The sequence below is a fragment of the Xenopus laevis genome, chromosome 8L (assembly GCF_017654675.1).
Source record: "Xenopus laevis strain J_2021 chromosome 8L, Xenopus_laevis_v10.1, whole genome shotgun sequence".
In the NCBI taxonomy this organism is placed as follows: Eukaryota; Metazoa; Chordata; class Amphibia; order Anura; family Pipidae; genus Xenopus; species Xenopus laevis.
Genome location: NC_054385.1, coordinates 121,724,019 through 121,746,914, shown reverse-complemented (window position 1 = coordinate 121,746,914; position 22,896 = coordinate 121,724,019). Strand labels below are relative to the sequence as shown.

Genomic DNA, 22,896 nt, shown 5'->3' with positions numbered 1-22,896 from the left:
ACATTGAATATCACTGTCCTATTTTAAGGGTTTATGTTTAGCTGGGGCAGAAATGGAATTTTTTGTACGTCAATTTATTTATCTGCAGTATTTGCATCCCAGATGTGGCCCATCAGTTGTTGCTTAAGAAGACAAGGAATGAAGAGAATTGCAGCTGATCAGCAGCTGAAAGGTCCCATGTTGGACCACTCAGGATTGAAGTAGTTTATTTTCAAGGTGAGAATCACAGCTTCTCTTTAGTGGGCTGGACCTCCCCAATTATTAAAGGGGCAGCTCGTCTTAAAATTAACTTCTAGCAAGATGCAAGAGTGACATTGTGACATAATTTGGAATTCCTCTTTTTTTTATTTTTCTCTGATATCTGCCTCTCTCTAAAGGCCCAGAACCTATATGAAGAGTTTGGGAAAGAGGGAAATTGGTTGCATCATCAACCCTTACAACATTACTAGGGTATGTGGGACAGAGGAGGCTAACATTTATTAAAAAATTCAGATAAATTCTGATAACTAAATCAGCTATTCCAGCACTAATGGCCCACAGACACATCCAGAGTCACGTTTCTCTCTCCTTTCCTTCTATTAAGGACCTTAGTTACAATGCAATAATGCAGCCTCACAGTATAGTTGCCCAACAGCATATAGTTGGGTCCTCATGAAAACTGAGACTAGTTTCTACTTTCCTCCTCATGTCCCACCAGACAATACACTGTCTGCAATAACTAGCAGCTCGTTTATTCCCAGGCTAATCTAGCCTGGCTGCCTTTCACTTCAGAGGTAAGCTATAACAGGACTATAACCTTCTGGCTAACATACCGGGTCAACCTGGATGCACTGGTCCCTGATTAGAGAACTACCTCTTGTACTTTTTGGATCCTGTTTCAAGATAAATAGGCTAAATAAATGTCCCTCTTTCCCAAACTCTTCATATAGGTTCTGGGCCTTTAGACTTCCCTTCATCTGGAACCATTCAAAGTAATCCTAACCAAGGTCCAGCCTTACAGGCTGCTGTTCTCTTTTGCCCAAAGTCTTAATTACTGGGGAGTGCCAATATGTTAGGCATCCACCAGTGATTATTTTATTCTTTAACTTTAAACCACAGGTCACCCTTCATCCTTCCCACACCTGGGGTATTCTAGTGAGAGCTGTGACACTCCCTGTCCTTGCCTGTTGCCCTGGGTGGTGTACATGTACAGTAGAGAAGAAGATAATTTTCTGTGTTTAAGCTCTGATTTTACTCCACCGCTTGTACACACAGCTAAAGGTAGCTACACCAATCACTGGGAGTGAAGAATAGATGGTGGTACAGATAATGCAAAGCACTCTTTCTGGAATCAGAAGATCCCATTACATACACAAAATGTTAATGAAAAATAGGTTACATGTTGTACTACAAATAAAAATGATATTTTCATATAATCACACCCCATTTCTTTCCTGTGCCTTATACCCTACAAAGGGCCTTCAGGCTTTGTATGAACATTTCAGTTGCTGAAGGTCAGATTGTTTTCTGAATGCATTGCAGCACAACTGTAATCTGATTTCCTTCTTTCTAAAACCTCTCATATATTCCATTTGTTCTTTCAGCCTAACATAGCTTTCCTTCATTTTCTCACCACCACTTGACAGTGAAATTTATAGCTGGAACGGTCCAAATCCTAAGACGGACGAATGGCTAGTGTCAGAGGGTTGATATTTGTCACCCCCGCCCTCTATGACGCCATAACGCTATATGGCCTAAGGCAGGATGGACTTTAAGGGCTAAATGGTCTACTGTGGACAATGGTCACTCATATAGCTTATACTAGGCCATACAAATAAATGATCACCACTCTGTTACTTAAATTCCAGAGTGTCAGCATAACGCCAGTTTGTCTTGCCCCTTTTGCATAAGTGTTGCTCAAACTTACTGGAATAACCACAAGGGCTATGTTTAGCCAATAGCTGATTGCGAGACCGTGGACCGTTGGAACTAAGAACAATATGTTGCAATATTGTCTGAAATACTTGTAAGACTAAGCAAATTATCTAGACATTAATTGGACAAGGAGGAGTCAGACCATGTATGGTATTGGCATACCCCCATTTGTTATCACCCCCATCTATGACATCAAGATGGGTATATAAACTTATGTTATGTGGGAGTATCTTTGGAAAAGCATTCGGGTACCACCCAGGTGACACACGACTGCTTCCCCAGGCAAAACCTATTGTCTTGTATTTTGGACACAATAAACTACCTCATTGTATTTGAACTTGCACTATTTCGTGGTTTTCCTTTACGTACGAGGTCATAGAGGTACAAATATAACAACACACCCCTTGCGCTGATGCTGAATCTCCATGAGTTGACCCATACAAATATCAGCCCTTGGCAATATCCATCTCTCTATCATCATTTTGCCTATAACCATTTCCACCTTTTCTCTCCTTTCTCTTCAATCCACTTGTTACTCTTGCAACACAAAGATTGATTTCGACCTGAGGCAGCAGCCCTTTTGTTGCCCCGTCTCTTTAGTGTTGGAGTGTGTTAAGGGGGACTGCATGGCTAATGCAGAGAGAGCTATTGCATGTTTTAAAAAACAGAAATGTGGCTCTTCAGAGGTGGCTTTTTGTTGCCCCTGGTAACTGGATGCTCACTGCCCCTTGAGACAAGATTCTCATTCTGCCTCATGGCAGGAGTGACCCTAGTTATAAATAACAGCGCCACAAACCTTAAAAGAATATCTACTACAGCATGTGTGGCTCTTATAAAATGCTCTTATGGTGCCCCTTATTTCTGTACCCTGTGGATCCACCCAAACTGAGCCTGGGGCACAGCATAGCATTCTTACTTGGAATTTCAGTAGCAAATTTTTCAATAATCCATTAAAGGACACCCACTGTATCACCAAGTCATTGTTTCCCTCACCAGATGTGTGGGTTAAGCAGAGCCCACACAGTGGATGGGGAAAACAATATTTTCTAAAGCATATCCCCAACCCATGATGGGTTTTTCTCCTGCACCTGTAACCTGCCATGCTAAAACACATGCATGCAAACAATTAGCGAGTACCCCAGCATGTCACCTGAATTCTATATCACATGCATGTGTCTAGTGAGCAAGCCAGGGCACTTGCTCATTACTCACATGCAGGTGTCTGAACATGGCACCTGCACCCGGAGTAGGCTTCCAGTGCACTGCACTGCACAAAATGAAGGCATATTATTCATAAAATAGTATTGTTTTCACCATCTCTAGTGTGGACTCTACTGTGGACATTGCTTTAGTGATAGGTACCCTTTAACACTTTCAGCAGGACTAATATGTAAGACTGATAGGGGACCAATAACTGTGTTGCACAAACTAGCCATATTGTGAGCTCAATAAAAGTGAAAAGTCAGAATAATAACCCTTTGTGCCTTTTAAGCTATTACTACACATTTCAACAGTTACAGATGTATAAAAAATGGAAAGGAATTTGTTTAATGAGCTACGAAGTAGAAAGAAGGTAGAGGGAAAAAAGAAGAAAAAAATTAAAAGAGCCTTCACCAGTGTCTTATACTGATATAACTCATTAAACATGAACTAGTGTAAAGGTTTCTTTAACAAACGGTGCAGAAGTGGAATCTGAAATCACTTAAAATTTGTGTGTTTTTTTAGTTAATGCCTCTGTGTAATGTGGGATAGGAGACAGCTTAATATAATTTACTCACCATAGGTTATCATGAATGATGTCCATAAGAGGAACAGGGCCTCAAAAGAAGTGAATTTCTTCATCTTGTTTTATTGAGAGCTTGTTTGCCATATACAACACGTTGAAAATAAGGGCAATAATAATTCCAGAAAGTAAGTCTACTGCTTATTTCTGAGTGGCACTGCAGGAACAAAGCTGAACATGTGTGTCCCACTATGGCTAAAGACTATTAATTGGATCTGTAAAAAAAGAAGATATTGTAAAGTTATTATTAAAGAGGTTGCTCACCTTTAAATTAACTTTTAGTGTGATGTAGAGAGTGACAATTTGCCACTGGTATTAATTTTTCATTATTTGTGGGGTTTTTGCAGCAGCTCTCCAGTTTGACATTTCAGCAACCTGGTTGCTAGAGTCCAATTGACCTTAGTAACCATGCATTAGTTTGAATATGGGACTGGAATATGGATAGGAGAGGGTCTAAATAGAAAGATGAGTAATAAAAAGTATCAATAAAAATACATTTGTAGCCTTACAGAGCATTTGTTTTTAGATGGGGCTAGTGACCCCCATTTGAAAGCTGGGCAAAGTCAGAAAAGAAGGTAAATAAATCAACAACTATAAAAAAGAAAAAAATGAAGGTCAATTGAAGTTTCTTAGAATGAGCCATGCTATAACATACTATAAGTTAAAATAAAGGTACACCACCCCTTTAATTAGCTTCTGCTGCTTTCAAGGTTTGGCACCGTTACATGCCCCTTTCTTTTTCAGATGGTAAAGAGTGAATTATAAACACATCACAATTCTTAAAAATAATTTGGTTGCCACTGCTCCTTAATTTTGTTCCTTAAATTTAGTAAAATAGTAATGACATATACAGATCAATGATGTAAATAGATTACCCAGAAGTGTCCAACCCCGGGATACCAGAACTGACAGTTGCCTCTTAGAGATTGTGCACTGCCCTGGTCCAACCCAATTGAGTCTGAGTTGGTGCAGGTGCCTTGAGAATACTCAATCCTCTAGTCCTAATTCACAGGGTCCTTTCCAAAAAAGTTGTTGTTTCCAATAATGTATTTCCTTCCAATAATGTAGTCTTACATTGACCCTCCAGTACATCCAGCTTCATTCATAGATTGGACTCCAAAGAAACCAAAGCCTGGGCTTCCCTCCCCTTTATAGACTAAGGAGTACCCATAATCCCCTTAGGCCGACAGAAATCTGTTCCCTCCCACATGGCATGTTAACACTAGAGGGTGACTCTCATAAAGCATAAGATTATGGTAAAATGAACTAATACATTTAAAGAGTCTTGTATTTTAAATAGATAGTAAATACATAAAAATAAATAAAAGAAAATATAATTTTACTAGTGGTAGGAAACCCTACAGTGAAAAGAAAGGCATAAAACAGGGAAAAAATGCAAAAAGAGCCTGAGAAATGCGGATGCTCAGGTTTAAAAGTTTATTTTACATTTTTCCCTGTGGGGACAGAATACATGACCTCAAAATTTCAGAACTGTGTGTGTTGCAAAGGTTATTGTCTGTTATGTGAAAGAAAGAAAAAACATAGGCTTGATGATGTGGGAAACAAAATGTTTGCAGGTACAGTATAACAGTGAACTCATTTCCAATAGCAAGATGAGATAAACATGGCAGTTTTATTCTTTGATCTTAATATCATTAGCATGTGAAAGTGTGTCAAAATCATGGGTTCCATCAAATAAAAAAGACAACATGTTGTTACAAAGCAATACTCAGTGGGCCAGATTCAATTCAGAGAGAAAAAGTTATCACGTGAAAACTCTTGGATGAGATTCAATTTGAGTTGAAAAAAACTTTTCTCCAAATTCACCTCCAGTTTGTTCCCATAAACTTCAATAGAATTTTCACGTGACAAACTGTGAGATACGTTTTTCTGAATTGAACTGAATCTCAAATCTCGTTCATGAGTTTTCATAAGTTAAGACCAAGGGGGTTATTTATCAAAGTCTGAATTTATCTCAATATTTTCTGCTACAAACTCCAATCAAACCCGCTCTGGCTTTTTAAGCTTATTTATTATTTAGTTCTCCTGAAAATTTGGTTTGCTGGAAAAAAAAATTATATCTGATTTTCATGGATTTTTTCAGAAATTTTCACCCGAAAGGGTATTGCACGAAACACAGCGTACATCAAAAATCATTGGGCCTTCTCCCGTTGACTTATATACAACCTCGACAGGTCTGAGATGCCAGATTTTCAGATTTTGACTTTTCCATCCTCAGGGTTTAATAAATTCAGAAAAATGTGTGATTTTTTAAAAATCCAATTTTATAAAAAAAAAAATCAAACACTTTTCGTGATTTTTGCATTCGGGGTTTAGTAAATAACTCCCTAAGTGTAAGGACAGTATAATGCATTTATCCTGTTGTGTTCTGGGATATTATACATAGACATTTTATGTTATCTTGCTACATCTTTGGAGGTTTGGCCACCGAATTCCTTGGAGGCCTAAGAAGTCAGATTATTGTCTGCATTCCACTATACAAATGTGCAGTAAACCCAACTGTACATATTTTTGCAGAATAGGAAATATAAATCTAAACTTCATTAAAACTATTCAGCGAGTAGTCCTGATTTTTGAAACAATGCAGCAGAAGCCAGCTGATTAACAGACATGTCTTGGCTGGACGAGATTGACTTCTGCAACATTGTTTTGACAGTTACAACCAGTGAACATTAAAGAACAGTCAGATAATGCTTTCAATTGAAGTTGCACAATTATTTGAAAGCTGCTTAATCATTTTGCCCTCTACAGATGATGCCAAAATGCTTGTGCCAAATTTGTGTGGGTGGCATCACAATGGAAATAAGTTTTTCAGTGAAAAAGAGAGGGCTAAAAGGGGTAATAAATGCAGAGAAAACAGCCCTTGAGATATGTGGAAGTTCAGGCTTAAATGTGTACTTTACATTTTTCCTTTGGGGATAGAATACATGACTGCATACTTTCATAGTGATCTAAGTGTGTATAATATTTGTGTGTGTTACAAAGGTAAATGTTTGTCACATGAATTTGCAGATCTAGGGAACAAAATATACTGTATTTAAGAATGTTTCCATTTCACAACACGCAATGTTTTGGGGTCCCAGTTACCATGTAAATGTTTAAATAAACAGCCAGATTCGATTCAGTGAGAAAAGGGTTCATCACGTGAAAAGTCACGGACAAGATTCAATTCAATTCAGAAAAACTTATCTCATGATTTATCACTTAAACACTGCACTGTACTGAAGTCTCATCCATGACTTTTCACGTGATAAACCAGGGGATAACTTTTTCTCCCTGAATTGAATATGGCCCAAAGTATATCTGGATTTCCATTGTTTTTGGGAAAAGACATTGGGTCAGATTCAATTTAATGAGAAAAAATTGTCTCCTGATTTATCATGTGAAAAATCTTGGATGAGATTCAATTAGAGGAGAAAAAACTTTTCTCCAAAGTCAGTTCCAGTTTTTTTTCCTTAGACTTCAATAGAGTTTTCACGTGATAAACTTTGAGATACTTTTTTCTGAGTTGAATTGCATCTCAAATTGAATCTCATCCATGAGTTTCACGTAATAAACCTTTTTCTCACTGAATTGAATCTGGCCCAATGTGTCTTGTAAGGGGAGAAGATGCACATGGCCTCCTTCCAATGCTGTACATACAAATGTAAAATGAAGAACACGTGTTAACATGACAACATGCTTTCTGCACTTGAATAATGCAGAGGCACTTAGACAGGTAAACATGCTTCTTCTCTACCGATGGCCAGAAGGGAAAAAGGGCATAGGGTATATTCAGGGAATGTGGAGTTGGAATAGGAAGTGAGGCAGGGCCAGAACTAGTTGTAGGTGCCTAGGGCACAATAGTGTGTGTGTGTGTGGGGCACTAGGGCCTAAGCACATACCTCTAGTGCCTCTTCTAACTCTGATGCTGGAGTTCAGGATTTCTGAGTGGGGAGCTGCAATAGGGAGAGAAAAAAAGAAGAGTTGACGACTGGGAGCAGAGAGTGGTGGCTGCAATGAGGAGGTGAAGAGGTGGGTGAAGCCTTGAGTACCCTTGTGTGATGGCTTGGTTATGTATTATTATGTATTATGAGGTTCATTTAATTCGGTGAAGACTGAATCATGGACCTTTGAATTGTCACTATTGTCTTTTATCCAGCAAACAATTAGAGGCCCATTTATCAAGGTCCGAATTTATCTCAGTACCGGCTGCTACAAACTCCGATCTAACCGGGTTTTTAAAGCTTATTTATTATTACATTTTCCCGAAAATTACCTTTGTGGGAAAAGCTCAGATTTTCGTGAATTTTCCCCCGAAATCTCCGAATTTTTCAGAGTTTTCACCCGAAAGCTCCGAAAACATTGTGAAATTCCCTGAAACCCCCGACACAACCAAAAATCAATGGGACTGTTCCAATTGACTTTTATGCAACCTCGACAGGTTTGAGATGCCGTGTTTTTATATTCTGGCTTTTTAGCCCTTGGGGTTTAATAAATTCCGAAAAAATTGTGATTTATTTCAAAGTCCGAGTTTATAAAAAAAAAATCAAGATTTTTTTGGATTTCGGGGAATTTCGGGTATTCGGAGCTTAATAAATAACACCCCTAGTTTTGTCTAGATAAACTAGAACATTAGGTGGCCCATTAACTTAGTTCGAGTGAAGGAATTGAGGAAAAATAGTTTGAATTTCGAATGTTTTTTTGGCTACTTCGACCATCGAATGGGCTACTTCGACTTCGACTCAAACGATTCAAACTAAAAATCGTTCGACTGTTCGACCATTCGATAGTCGAAGTATTGTCTCTTCTTTGATCCCCTAGTTCGCCACCTAAAACCTACCAAAGGCCAATGTTAGCCTATGGGGAAGGTCCTCATAGGCTTTCCAAGGTTTTTTTGATCAAAGGAATTCTTCGAATCGTTCGATCGAACAAATTGCGCTAAATCCTTCGACTTTGATATTCGAAGTCGAAGGATTTCAATTTGGCAGTCAAATATCCAGGGTTAATTAACCCTGGATATTCGACCCTAGGTAAATTTGCCCCTAGTTGTTAACTTTAACTGTATAATTAACACATTACACGTGGTGCCAATCATGTAATCATGTAAACATTAAATAAACCCAATAGGCTGATTTTGCTTCCAATAAGGATTAATTATATCTTAGTTGGGATCAAACACAAGCGACTGTTTTATTATTACAGAGAAAGAAAGGAAGTCATTTTTATAAAATTGGATTATTTGAATAAAATTGATTTTTATGGGAGATGGACTTTCCGTAATTCAGAGCTTTCTGGATAACGGGTTTCCAGATAACAGTTCCTATACTTTTACTTGCTTTTTTATTGCTCACTGTGATGCCAATTTCTTAAACCATTTATATGAGGTATATACTTTCCCATTACCTCACAGAATCCTTCTCTCACTCTCTTTTTTTTTGCCTGCAGCTTCTATGATAATAAGTCATTGTCTTTTTCTGTACTATTATATTTCTTTCTATGCTATTTCTATTCCTGCTGCTTTACTCTGTTCTAAGTTACCTCAGAACAAAGAGAAGCAGCCACTCTCCTGTCACAGGAAACCACTCCCCCTTTTCTCCCAGGCTCCTTTGCACCTATTTCCTTTGGACACACAAATGACATCAAGTCACAGTCAAAACAGTACAAGTATACAATATACGAATATAACCATGACAAAATAGGGTACATTTAGGAGAAGATGTAATCCCACACAAGGCATGAGATTGGTTGTTATTTATTTGAAACGGATAATACAGTCTGTGGGCCCCAGTGTTTTGTTGGTCATACTCAGCACCTCAAAAATGCTGTGACGTAAAATGCTGTGTAAATTTAAATTTGCCAAATAAATGGTGTAAAAAGCTGTGTAAAATAAATTGCGAATTTATCAAGGTTTATGTAATTTTACTCCATGTGAATGCCAGATTTGCTGCCCTTATCCCGCATTGCTTCGGACGTAGAAATTCGTCACCATTTTTTACACTGTTTTTTTTTACAAGGGAAAGGCTGGCGATGCGTGGTGTATTACCCCCGTGTTCTCAACACAGTATAATACATAGCACATACATTAGCGTTTTTGCCTGGCTGATATTTTACCAGCCTGGCCTGTAAATATGATGTTTGCTGTCAGTGTTGATAAGGAAAAAATATTCTAAAAGTATTCTTTATTCTAATAAGGTGGCAACTAGTGAAAAATTTGCAAAATGCATTGAAGTCAATGGGCGTCAAAAATATTTTGACGTGTGTCAATTTTGATGCCCACAACAATTTTTATACGCGAGCCTATTTTGTCCAAATGCATTAAAGTCAATAGGCGTCTGAATAATTTTGACATGCGACAATTCTTATGCATGTCAATATTGTGAGACACGCCCAAATTTTTTTGACATGGCAGATTTTTCACCGGCAAATTTCAAGATTTTTTTCGCCGGTGGCAAAATGCGGAAATTGGCCGTGAATTCGCGCCTGGTGAATTTATTCCCTCCTCACTAGTTGCAACCCTATCCACACTGGGGGGTTATTTTCAAAATCCATTTTTTCCAGATTTTAAAAATCAAAACTAGGATCCACAATGTGACCTTATTTATTATTAGAAAAGCACAATTTAATCAGATCAGGGACAAACTCGATAAAATTGAGCAAAAAGCCGAATCGTAAGTTTTTTCAGAGTAAATTGAGCGATTGCACAAATCGTACAATTTTTCTGGATTTTTGCCGAAAGGCCCAATTTTTTTCAGATAATTGCCCGAAGTCCGAAATAATCAGATTTTCAGGCTAATTCCAGGCTAAATATCAAAAATATATAAAGGCCAGTATTCTTTTTTCTAAAAAGGTGGCAACTAGTGATGGGAGAATTTCGTGAAACTGTGAAAAATTTGCAAAATGCATTGAAGTCAATGGGCGTCAAAATTATTTTGAAGTGTGTCAATTTTGACGCCCACAACAATTTTTATACGCGAGCCTATTTTGTCCAAATGCATTAAAGTCAATAGGGGTCTGAATAATTTTGACATGCGACAATTCTTATACATGTCAATATTGTGACACACTCCCAAATTTTTTTGACGTGGCAGATTTTTCACCGGCAAATTTCATGAATTTTTTCGCCGATGGCAAAATGCGGAAATTTGCAGTGAAATGGCGTATGGCGAATTTATTCCCCCCTCACTAATGGCAACCCTACCCACACTGTGGGGGTTATTTTCAAAATCCATTTTTTCTGATTTTAAAAATCAAAACTAGGATCCACAATGTGACCTCATTTATTATTAGAAAAGCACAATTTAATCGGATCAGGGACAAACTCGATAAAATGGAGCAAAAACCTGAATTGTACGTTTTTTTCAGAGTAAATCGAGCGATTGCACGAATCGTACGATTTTTCTGGATTTTTCCCGAAAGGCTTAATTTTTTCAGATATTTGCCCGAAAAGTCCAAAATAGTCGGATTTTGAGGCTAATTCCATCGCAGACTACAGAAACTTCCAAATAGGATAGGGACCTCTCCCATTGACTTCAGATTCAGACTTTTTGCAGCATTGGGCTTTAGTAAATCCCGAAAAATTTGATTTTTTTTCTACACTTAAAATTTGGATTTTATAGTATAGTATAGTAAAAATAATTAGTTTTTACCATTTGGAACTTAATAAATAACCCCCTGTGTGTGTCATGAGGTGCTGGGGGTCACACACTTTGTCTGCCGAGAAGTACCACAGTGTGTTATGAAATGGGGACCACTGTATCTGTCATCAAACTCCGGTGCAACTAGTGCTTATTTATTTACCACTGCGGCTGTTATTTGAACCATGTAACAAGAGGTGTGTGCACAACCAAGGGGTCAAAATTATCCCCTTATAAATGGTGTCAATAAGCACAATATTTGCATATATTTTAGCAGGACTGTACTATGTATCTGCTGAGCCAGTTACATCTGTTTTTGAAACCTAAAGCAATGTCAAATAAATATTCAGCTTTTATTTTCCCCATTAGGCAAATTTATAAGGAAATAAAACTAAAGATTATACTGACTTGGAAAGCTGCAAAGAAGTAAAAAATGATTCAAAGCAAACAAGGAATGTTAGACATCTTGCACAAGGGGAGAAATCCTGTATAACCTGTTTGTGATATACGACAGTATGACGTGACAGAATAGTGACAGAATATGATTTGTGTCCTATTATTTGTACTCAGCATCTAAACTGAACCCAAAGCATTGTATTTCAAGTACATATAACTGTCAGTCAGTAAGAACTAGTTCTTTTATCCACTATTACAAGATGAAGAGATAGTCAATATGCCCAAAGCGCTTTTCAAGGTGCCTTTTGATACTTATTAAAGGAATAACATAAAACATTTTGAGAATTAGCTGATGAACATTTAGGCATTCTGTGGCATCCGATATATGGGTTAAGCACCAAATAACCTCCTGTTTGTGCAGCTACTGTTTCCATTTCTAATTTATTTTGATTGCAATAAAAACTATTCTGGTGCAAAAAGGAGGGTTATTTACTAAAATCTGAATTTATCTCACTTTTTAAATAAAAAACCACGACCAAACTCTAATACCTGATTTTACCTTATTTATTATTAGAAAAGCTCGATAATCGGTCCTGGTAAAAACTCAAAGTCAAGCAAAACCCCGAATCAAATGATTTTTTCCTGAGGTTTTTTACCAAATCGCTCGATTTTTTAAGGGTTTTTCCCCCAAAAGCCTGAATTTTTTGGAGTTTTTGCCCTAAACGCCGAAATGGTTGGATTTTTAGGCTAATTCCAGCGCAGACTACAGAAACGTAAAAATAGGATAGGGACCTCTGACATTGACTTACACAACGTTGGCAGGTCTAAGATGGTGGATTTTGGATTCAGGCTTTTTTTTTTGCAGTATTTTAAATAAAACCCCAAAAATTTAAGTTTTTCCACAAAAGCCAGACCAGAGTTAAGTAAACAACCCCCTAATTGTAGGCAAATAACATCATTGATAATAAAAGCTTTGGAAATTTAAAATTTTCACCATAGTGAACATTTTTAGAGAAAAATAGTGAAATCTTTCCTATTTTGCAGGGAAAAAAAGCTGTGCAAAAAAATTATATTTTCCCACACCTGACATTTCATAATTAGAAACAAAGGGGCAAAAAAAAAAGGAATTTGTACTAAATTTACCCATTTCTGAACATTTGTATGTACAGTAACTTGTGAATGTTCAGGGACTGCATCGAGCATCAGCAAAAAGGTATCAGCATCGTACATAGCACTTTAGTTTCCACTTGGAGATGACTGGTGAGTTTTTATATAATGTATCAGTATCCAGGGGTTCAACTATAGAGAAAGCAGCACCCATGACTTTTGGGGTGCAGAGAAGGATACTGGCTGGCAAGTAGTTTCATTATTAGTCATTTGTATAGCTGGTGCTTGAGGTTGTGGGTTATGCTTCCTCCATCCACTCAACTGTCCTCCACTTCTTAAGTACAAATGTATCTATAAATAAATGTGTAAAAACAGGGATCCATATCTGAGATATTTTAATGAATATGCTTCACTCTCACATGTATAATAATGTGACTGTATCACTAACCAGACTGGCTCTGTACAAAAATCTCTATTTAATCTCCCCAGTATTTCCTTACCTTATGATCTCTGCAACAATTCATTCTGCTTTGATATCAAGCTGCTGGGGCCCTGTTGAATAGTGTTACAACAATACACTAACAAATACATATTATTGCATTGAATTGCTGGCACATAACACACTCTCTGGAGTGATTGCAAGAAATTCAAAGTTAAAAGCATCACTGAAACCAATGACTTGTCAGTTTGTTGGTCTTCTTTCTGCCACAAACTCTGCCTACGGTAGGTGCTCCTGTTTATATCTTAATTGGATTTCTGCTAAGTCATGTTTGATCATGACCTGCCCTCACTCATTAAGGGGGTTATTTATCAAAGTCCAAATTCATTTCAATATTTTCTGCTACAAGCTCCGATCAAATCCGCTTGGGTTTTTTTACGCTTATTTATTATTACATTTTCCCAAAAATTTGCTTTGCAGGAAAAAAATCAAATTTTCAAAATTTTTTCTGACTTTTTCATTCGATTTTCAAGATTTTTTCGTAATTTTCACCCGAAAACTCAGAAAACTTTGGGGTATTGCACGAAACCCAGCGCACATCAAAAAATCATTTGGACTTCTCCATTGACCTATATGCACCCTCTGAGATGCCGGATTTTCAGATGCAGACTTTTTCATCCTCAGGGTTTAATAAATTCAGAAAAATTCGTGATTTTCTGCATTCAGAGTTTAGGAAATAACCCCCTAAGAGTCATGCTGATATGCAATGAACAGCAAGGACAGATGAGCTGGGAAAGAGTCAAGACCTTCTGTGAATACTCCTTACTGACTTTAGAAAACGAACCCTTAGGAAGGAACCAAAAAGTATAAGCAGGTTGAATAATCAGCAACAGTGAGTGGACAGAATAAGAAAACCTAAAAGAAAGGGCGAATCCAGTATTGAGAGGTTGGCAAAAAGAGAAGGGAACAGCTGGAGGTCACGTTAACTGTGCTAGTTCCATAGGGCAGAGAGATCTGCAAAAAGTCAACAGTCCAACTGTATTTATTGCTGAGCACCAGGAATAGGTTACACTCCAAACTAAGCAATAAATACAGTAGAGCTGCATAAACTAGGAAACTCTGTCAAAAAATATGTTGACAGCTCTGTCACTGCCTGCACTAAGTAATAACTAAATTATGCTACAGAAATAGCATTAGATAAAGGGCACAAGCCACAATTATATAATATGTACAATGTTAAAAGGTGAATACATTTCTCTGGCATACAACAATAATATATTTCTCCCTTACATGGCATCAGTGAATGTAATAGTTCTGCAGTTCTCTACATTGACTTTAGATACTGTATACCTCCATACACTGTATCATGCTCATACAGTAAGTGAATAAGCTGACAGTTGAGTTTAGGGCCAGGATTATTATTTACATCCCTCTGTTACCTTTAGGCAAAGGTCAGAAACAGCAGATTCCCTGCTCATGTTTTTTTGTTGGTACAGAACTGCCTCTGGGGACTCCCACTGAATTTAATGGGAAACACACAGAAGTGCAGGTGTCAGTGCTTTCCTGCCTGAATATGCCACAAGGGCTTTTCTTCAAATCTCAATCAATGTGTTTTTTTTCTCATGACAGTCACTAAAGTCACTTTTCACCTTGAGTCAGGTAACATCCCTATGAGTCTTGACAGACAGTTGTTTTTCGCTCCCAATGGACACTTCCATCTTTTTTTCCTTCTTGTTCCAGGCAACTAGACAGGAATCAATAGAAGAGGGACAAGAAGTCGTAAAAAGACCCTAGTGGAGGTTAGTAGAGCTGTTGGACAATGTGTAGGTTCTATCATGCATGTGGTCACTCACTTGAGGCTGTTCCAATAATCTGGTTCTCAGCTAATGATGGAATAAAATGAGTAGTCAGAGCAAACTATTCAGAAGAGTGTCACATCAATGGTCTGTTATATTCCCTGCCTGACATGAATTTCCAGCCAGTATGTTTGATATCTGGTTTAGATATGGCCAGAGAGGCCATCATTTTCACAGGCCAACGTGTTTTCTTCTTAGGAGTGGCTAGTTCTGCAGAAAATATTAGTCCATGTATGGCAAGCATTAAATGAACCATCCTTATTACAACTGGAGTTTTGTAGCCACAACAAATCATACCATGTGTCGTTGCCCTAAAGTTTTGCTTTAGAAAAAAATCACACCCAAAAACTGAGCCTGCATTGACCTGCAGACACCAATGCCACCCGATTGGGAAACAGAAAAAATAGCTGACCAGTAAAATAAGGCTTTGACGGTTGTTGTCAGATATATGGGGGCAGATGTATCAAGGGTCGAATTTCGAAGGGTTAAATCCCTCTAAATTTAACTGGGGAATAGAATCGATTAGGGAATTCGGGCGAATTTACGCGCTGGCGAATAGTTGAATGGGCGAATATTTGCCAGGCGAATAGTCGCACGATCAAGTATTCGATCGAAGAATTTTCATTCGATCGAATGATCGATCAAATGCCTTTTTATTCAATCAAAAACTTAGAAAAGAAGCATATGGGACTTTCCCATAGGCTTTTAAAGCAATTCGGTAGGTTTAATCTGGCGAAGTAGGCAGTCGAATGATTTTTAAAAGAGACAGTACTTCGACTATCGAATGGGCGAATAGTCACAGCGTTTTTTCACTCGATCTATTCGAATCATTCTACTCAGGCGAATTTACGCCAATTCGATAGTCGAGGAGCACAACAAAACTACTCGAAATTCGAGTTATTTTCCCTCTATTCATTCACCCGAGCTTGGTGAATGTGCCCCATAATGTTAGGCATTGTATATTTCAGAATTCATCTTTTGAATACCCACAATGGTTCTGGAATATGTTGCACACCTGCCTGAAACAATATAGAAATAATATGGTGAAGGGCAAAATTTCACTTGCAGAAATTATCTTTGGCAAAAAATGTTGATTGTTCTTAATCTCTAATAAAAACAAGGCTGAAGGTAAATTTGTTTTTAGTAAAACTTTTTTTTTTCAAAATTACACCACTTTACCCATGTTTTAAATTGTTTTTAAGTTAGAGAAAAAACATTGCTCTTTGCTTACAGTGTCCCTTGCTGAGTATCCCTTGCTGAGGTTAGAACTATGTGAACTGCAAAGGAACAAAATTAAAGCTCTTTACAGAGAGGAGCAATAAAACAGGGAATACCCTATGGCACATAGATTAATTTAGTAAATAAATGCACATACACAAAGAGTAAAATATATTACAATCTTAAGAACTTAAAGGGATACTGTCATCGGAAAACATGTTTTTTTCAAAACACATCAGTTAATAGTGCTACTCCAGCAGAATTCTGCACTGAAATCAATTTCTCAAAAGAACAGATTTTTTTATATTTAATTTTGAAATCTGACATGGGGCTAGACATTTTGTGAATTTCCCAGCTACCCCATGTCATGTGACTTGTGCCTGCACTTTAGGAGAGAAATGCTTTCTGGCAAGCTGCTGTTTTTCCTTCTCAATGTAACTGAATGTGTCTCAGTGGGACATGGGTTTTTACTATTGAGTGTTGTTCTTAGATCTACCAGGCAGCTGTTATCTTGTGTTAGGGAGCTGTTATCTTGTTACCTTCCCATTGTTCTGTTGTTTGGCTTATGGGGGGGGAAGGGGGGTGATATCACTACAACTTGCAGTACAGCAGTAAAGATTGATTGAAGTTTATCAGAGCAGAAGTCACATGACTTGGGTCAGCTGGGAAATTGACAATATGTCTAGCCCCATGTCAGATTTCAAAATTGAATATAAAAAAATCTGTTCGTTCTTTTGAGAAATTGATTTCAACGCAAAATTCTGCTGGAGCAGCACTATTAACTGATTCATGTTGAAAAATTTTTTTTTCCCATGACAGTATCCCTTTAATTCCAAAATCAGGGCTTCAGTGGGTAGAGGGTCCATTTCTGTTGTGAATGCTTCTTGACTAAACGGACCATTTGCCTCTGTTACCTGATGGGCTGAACATGATGGGCACCTTGGAAAGTTTTATATAAAATAAAAATAGGACAGAATTATTACAGGTATGAGACTCCTTATCTGGAAACATGTTATCAAGGCCATCTCCCATGGTGACTAAGCTGCATGAATCCATATTGGCGGCAAAATAATCAATATTGTGTTTATTTAATATTTAAATCACTTTTAGCAGACTTAAAAGGTGGTTCACCTTTAAGTTAGCTTTTAGTATGTGATAGACTGGCCAAGCAACTTTTCAATTGGTCTTCATTATTTATAGGTTTTTAATTATTTGCCTTCTTCTTCTGACTCCAGTTTCAAATGGGGCCCTGACCCCTTCTTTAAAAACCAATACTCTGTAAGGCTACAAATGTACTACTTTTTATTACTCATCTTTCTATTCAGGCCTCTCCTATTCATATTCCAGTCTCTTATTCAAATCAGTGCATATTTGCTAAGGTAATTTTGATTCGAGCTACCAGATTAAGGAAATTGCAAACTGGAGGAAAAGATAAACCAGAAAACCAGAAATTATAAAAAAATTAAAACCAATTACAAATTGTCTCAGAATATCACTCTTTCACTCTTTTCACTCTTTATTTATCAACTCAGGACTGTGGAAGTATATGGGGGACAAAATTGTGATTAGGAAGTAACGTGCTTTTTCTAATTCATTTTCCAGTGATATTATGGACTTTATCACCCCCTCATTTTAGTGCACATAACATAACAAGCAAACTATACATTTACGAGTTAGTGTTTATTGTATAGTATATTGATATTCATGAGATTAATATGCCCTTTACTCCAATATCCCATTCCAATATATACAGTTTACTGTATGTGTGTATCACTGAATGGATTAATTGCTTTTGAGGAAGTGGACATGGCCACAAAATGCATCAAGCGTGATATATATATGTATATGTGCACTCCATGGTGTTAATGCTCCATGTGACTTTTCTCTATTGGATTACGCATTCTGTGACTGTGGGTGGTTTTACATGCAGTAGCACAGCCAATGAACACGCATGGACTTAGGAGTGCTTCCTTATTGCAAGCTTGACTATCAGTACATAAAAGTCTGAAATGAAGTATAGTAGATTATATTATTTTAGTAACCACATTATGTGGAATCATTGAACTGCACAAGCATTTGGGATTTAAATACATTACAATAAGGTAAACTTTTAAATGTAACCTCCTAAAGCTAATTTCAGAATGATTTACTGTCAGTGATAACAGAAGAACAGGATCTAAGAGTTGTAAGTAAATAAGTAATGAAGTTAAAGGAGAACTAAACCTTAAAAATGAATATGGCTACAAATGCCATATTTAATATACTGAACTTATTGCATGAGGCTAAAGTTTCAGCTTGTCAATAGCAGCAATGATCCAGGACTTCAAACTTGTCACAGGGGGTCACCATCTTGGAAAGTGTCTGTGACACTCACATGCTCAGTGGGCTCTGATTGGCTGTTGAGAAGCTAAGCTTAGGGCTCGTCACTAATTATCCAGCAGAAAATGAGCTTCCCTGGCTGTAATATAAGCTGATGCTACAGGTTTGCTGATTATTAAATTCTGATGCTAATTGCACTGGTTTCTGTGCTGCCATGTAGTAATTATCTGTATTAATTACTAATCAGCCTTATATTGTGACATTTCTATTCTATGTGTACTGTATATTGTGAGTGGGTCCCTAAGCTCAGTAAGTGACAGCAGCACAGAGCATACCTCCAAAAATTTTAGAAATAAAAAGAGGGACAAAAAAGTTGGCAGAACATTTTTTGACCATTTTTTGGGGCCACACCCCCTAATTACCATGTTCATTTCACAAGTTAGTACATATTTCTGTTTTTTTTTTTCAATTATAGCTTTGTTAATGAAGGTGAATTGCCCTTTAAGCTGTGAGTCTAACTTTTCCCAATGGACCTCTATATCTAAATTGTTACAACTACTTATTTGCTTATCTCAAAATTGTTATAAAAGTATCTTAGTGCACCTGGTGGCTGTTCTGGGCTCTCTGCCAAAAGCCAATTAAGTTTGCAACTTCGTATCTTTTTCTGGCTGTTCAGTGCAGAGAAAGTCTGGACTTTTCAGTGCAAATGCGGGACTGCGGGTTGAGCTGTTAAAAGCAGGACTGTCCCGCTGTAAATGGGATAGTTAGGAGGTATGCTTCCCAGTGAGAACTCAACAATAATTTAGAATGAAATGTTGCAAGACCAGTCTACAAAAAGATATTCATAAAGGATTAACTGCCCATATAAGGCAAATTAAATGGAGCATGGTCCATATACCAGAGCATTGCATTAAAGGGCAAGGAAAGTCATATTCACTAGGTGGATGCCAATTTGTTTGCACAAAAGCATCCCTCGTGTATTATTAGGGATAATGTACCCCCTACTGTAAATGATAAGGATATTAGAAGTCACTGAGGGGTTCTGGGACCATATAAAGGCACAAGGCTGCAGGCTGAGTTATACAGGGAACTCTGAGTATCACTCATGTATTATAAGGGATAATGTACCCCCTACTGTAAATGATAAGGATATTAGAAGTCACTAAGGGGTTCTGTGACCATATAAAGGCACAAGGCTGCAGGCTGAGTTATACAGGGAACTCTGAGTATCACTCATGTATTATTAGGGATAATGTACCCCCTACTGTAAATGATAAGTATATTAGAAGTCACTGAGGGGTTCTGGGACCATATAAAGACACAAGGCTGCAGGCTGAGTTATACAGGGAACTCTGAGTATCACTCATGTATTATAAGGGATAATGTACTCCCTACTGTAAATGATAAGGATATTAGAAGTCACTGGGGGGTTGTTCTGTGACCATATTAAGGCACAAGGCTGCAGGCTGAGTTATACAGGGAACTCTGAGTATCACTCATGTATTATAATGGATAATGTACCCCCTACTGTAAATGATAAGGATATTAGAAGTCACTGAGAGGTTGTTCTGTGACCATATAAAGGCACAAGGCTGCAGGCTGAGTTATACAGGGAACTCTGAGTATCACTCATGTATTATAAGGGATAATGTACCCCCTACTGTAAATGATAAGGATATTAGAAGTCAATGAGGGGTTCTGTGACCATATAAAGACACAAGGCTACAGGCTGAGTTATACAGGGAACTCTGAGTATCACTCACGTATTCAGGTCCCCCCCCTTAAAAAATCGAGTGATTCGGGAAAAAACTATTTCAGTTTTTCACTCGTTTTTATACAGTTTTTAGCCGAACTGATTAAATAAAGCTTTTTAAATAATAAATAAGGGGTGTAATACAGATATATACTTATAATACTTTATTACCTTAAACAATTATAGCTTTTCTAGAAAAATTCCCTTGACTTACTATTAATAGAGGTATTTAGTCAAACAATAAGGTTTGTTATAACAATGTTTTGAAATATAAGTTTATTACTAGAATACTGTATAAACATATTGTTTGTGACAAATTCTATACAAATTTTAATAACTAATGTGATTATTAATGTCATTATGTGTTAATGTAAAAACTTTTACTTAAAGTATATATTAGGCTTTTACCAAAAGCTGTAATTTAACTTGAAAAAACCCCAATAAAAACGTATTGAAATAAATAATAAATAAGGTAAAATCGGATATGGGAGTTTGGTTGTGTTTTTTTTATTTAAATGAGATAAATTCAGATTTTAGTAAATAATCCCCCCAGACAATTTAACAGGTTAACTGAGATGCAAGAAAGCCCCAATCCACCCCCATAAAGTGCCATTATGGTTTGAAATATTTTGTTTGGTTTTAAGGTGCCATTATGAATACTATTTCAACATTGTAAGCCTGCACACTGAAAACTAATTATACAAACTCACTGGTGGTATTGTTAAAAAAAAGTCTCTTTATAGGCAGTATATTGAAATCACATGTAGACAACAAATGCTCTGTGCAATTAGTATATATCAAACATATAGTACATTCACAATAATATTGAACTACATACCACCAAATTGTAACAGGAAAACCAGGCAATATAAGGAAGTGGACACCCTTGCCTATGATTGGAAATTACCCCGACGTTTCGGCACCCAGCCTTTATCAAGGGGAATTTTTCTTTTTGCGTGTACAGGGTCTGGGATGTTCTACCAACCCAGTTTCAGCAGGTACTCACAGGGAGGGTGACCAGCATGAGTATGTCATTATGTTATCAGTGACAAAACTGATTGAATGGGGAGGTTTAGAAGCACTATGATGATATTTATTAAGTGTATAGGAAACAAAAATGTATAGAGCACACCCTGCTGCAATTATGCATTAAAAAGTATAGTTACATCTTTTATAATTGGTTGCTTCACCATTGATGTCAGGCCACACTGTGTTATTGTTAATCCTAACTTTTACTACTTGTAAGGAAATAACACCAAACCCAACACACATTACCTCTACTGATGCTAGGGGATCCTGGAGCTGCCACCACTCTGAACATGCCAGGGTTTCCTCAGTGGACTGTGTCATTAAGTTCAGCAGACTTGTGCCCAAAAGATCACACACCAACACCATTTTCTTGCAGAACTTCATAAGGGACCTGTTCCCGTTATGAAGATTTTAGCTCCAACTTGCACAACACAATTGGGATTATTTTGATGCATCAGAAGCAATTGTATTGAATGCAATCTAACTTCCCCCTTAAGTGTAATGAGTTTTGGAGAAAAAATACTGCATTGTTGGAAAATAACCTGGGGATTTAGCACATGGCACTTCCAGTCGTAAATGATGCTTTCTGTGATTTACATCCAGAATGATACTGGGGATTGTGAAAAGATCAGATTCCATTCATACTACAGGAATATTGGTCAATAATTGTATTATGTTATTTTACTCCACCCCTCATTGGATATGTAATGGAAGAATTAATAATTCTTGCAAGTTGATACAAGTTGAGTCTGGACACATAGGGGCCGATTCATCAAGGGTCGAATATCGAGGACTAATTAACCCTCGATATTCGACTAGGAACTAAAATCCTTCGACTTCGAATATCGAAGTCGAAGGATTTAGCGCAGATAGTACGATCGTACGATCGAAGGATTATTCCTTCGATCGAACGATTAAATCCTCCTAATCGAACGATTCGAAGGATTTAAATCCAACGATCGAAGGAATATCCTTCGATCAAAAAAACTTAGGAAAGCCTATGGGGACCTTCCCCATAGGCTAACATTGACTTCGGTAGCTTTTAGCTGCCGAACTAGGGGGTCGAATTTTTTTTTAAAGAGACAGTACTTCGACTATCGAATGGTCGAATAGTCGAACGATTTTTACTTCGAATCCTTCGATAGTCGTAGTCGAAGTAGCCAATTCGATGGTCGAAGTAGCCCAAAAATACTTCGAAATTCAAAGCTTTTTACCTTCGAATCCTTCACTCGAAGTTAATGAATCGGCCCCATATTGTTCTTGCGGTCTTTTTTTATTCATCTGTTATGTTTTGCTGTACTTAGACGCAGCTGTTTCTATAGAGACAAATATTTCCATTATAATCTCCCTATGGCAAGGACTCTTAGGGGCTTATTCACTAAGGGTCGAATATCGAGGGTTAATTAACCCTCGATATTCGACTAGGAATTAAAATCCTTCGACTT

At 37.4% G+C, this 22,896-nt stretch overlaps 1 protein-coding gene across 1 annotated transcript in view; it reads right to left on the bottom strand.

Annotated features, from left to right (window-relative positions):
* XB5762037.L (uncharacterized XB5762037 L homeolog) overlaps window positions 1-22,896 on the bottom strand; it is a gene marked incomplete at its 5' end in the record, with an annotated part of 583,381 nt that overhangs the window by 444,826 nt on the left and 115,659 nt on the right.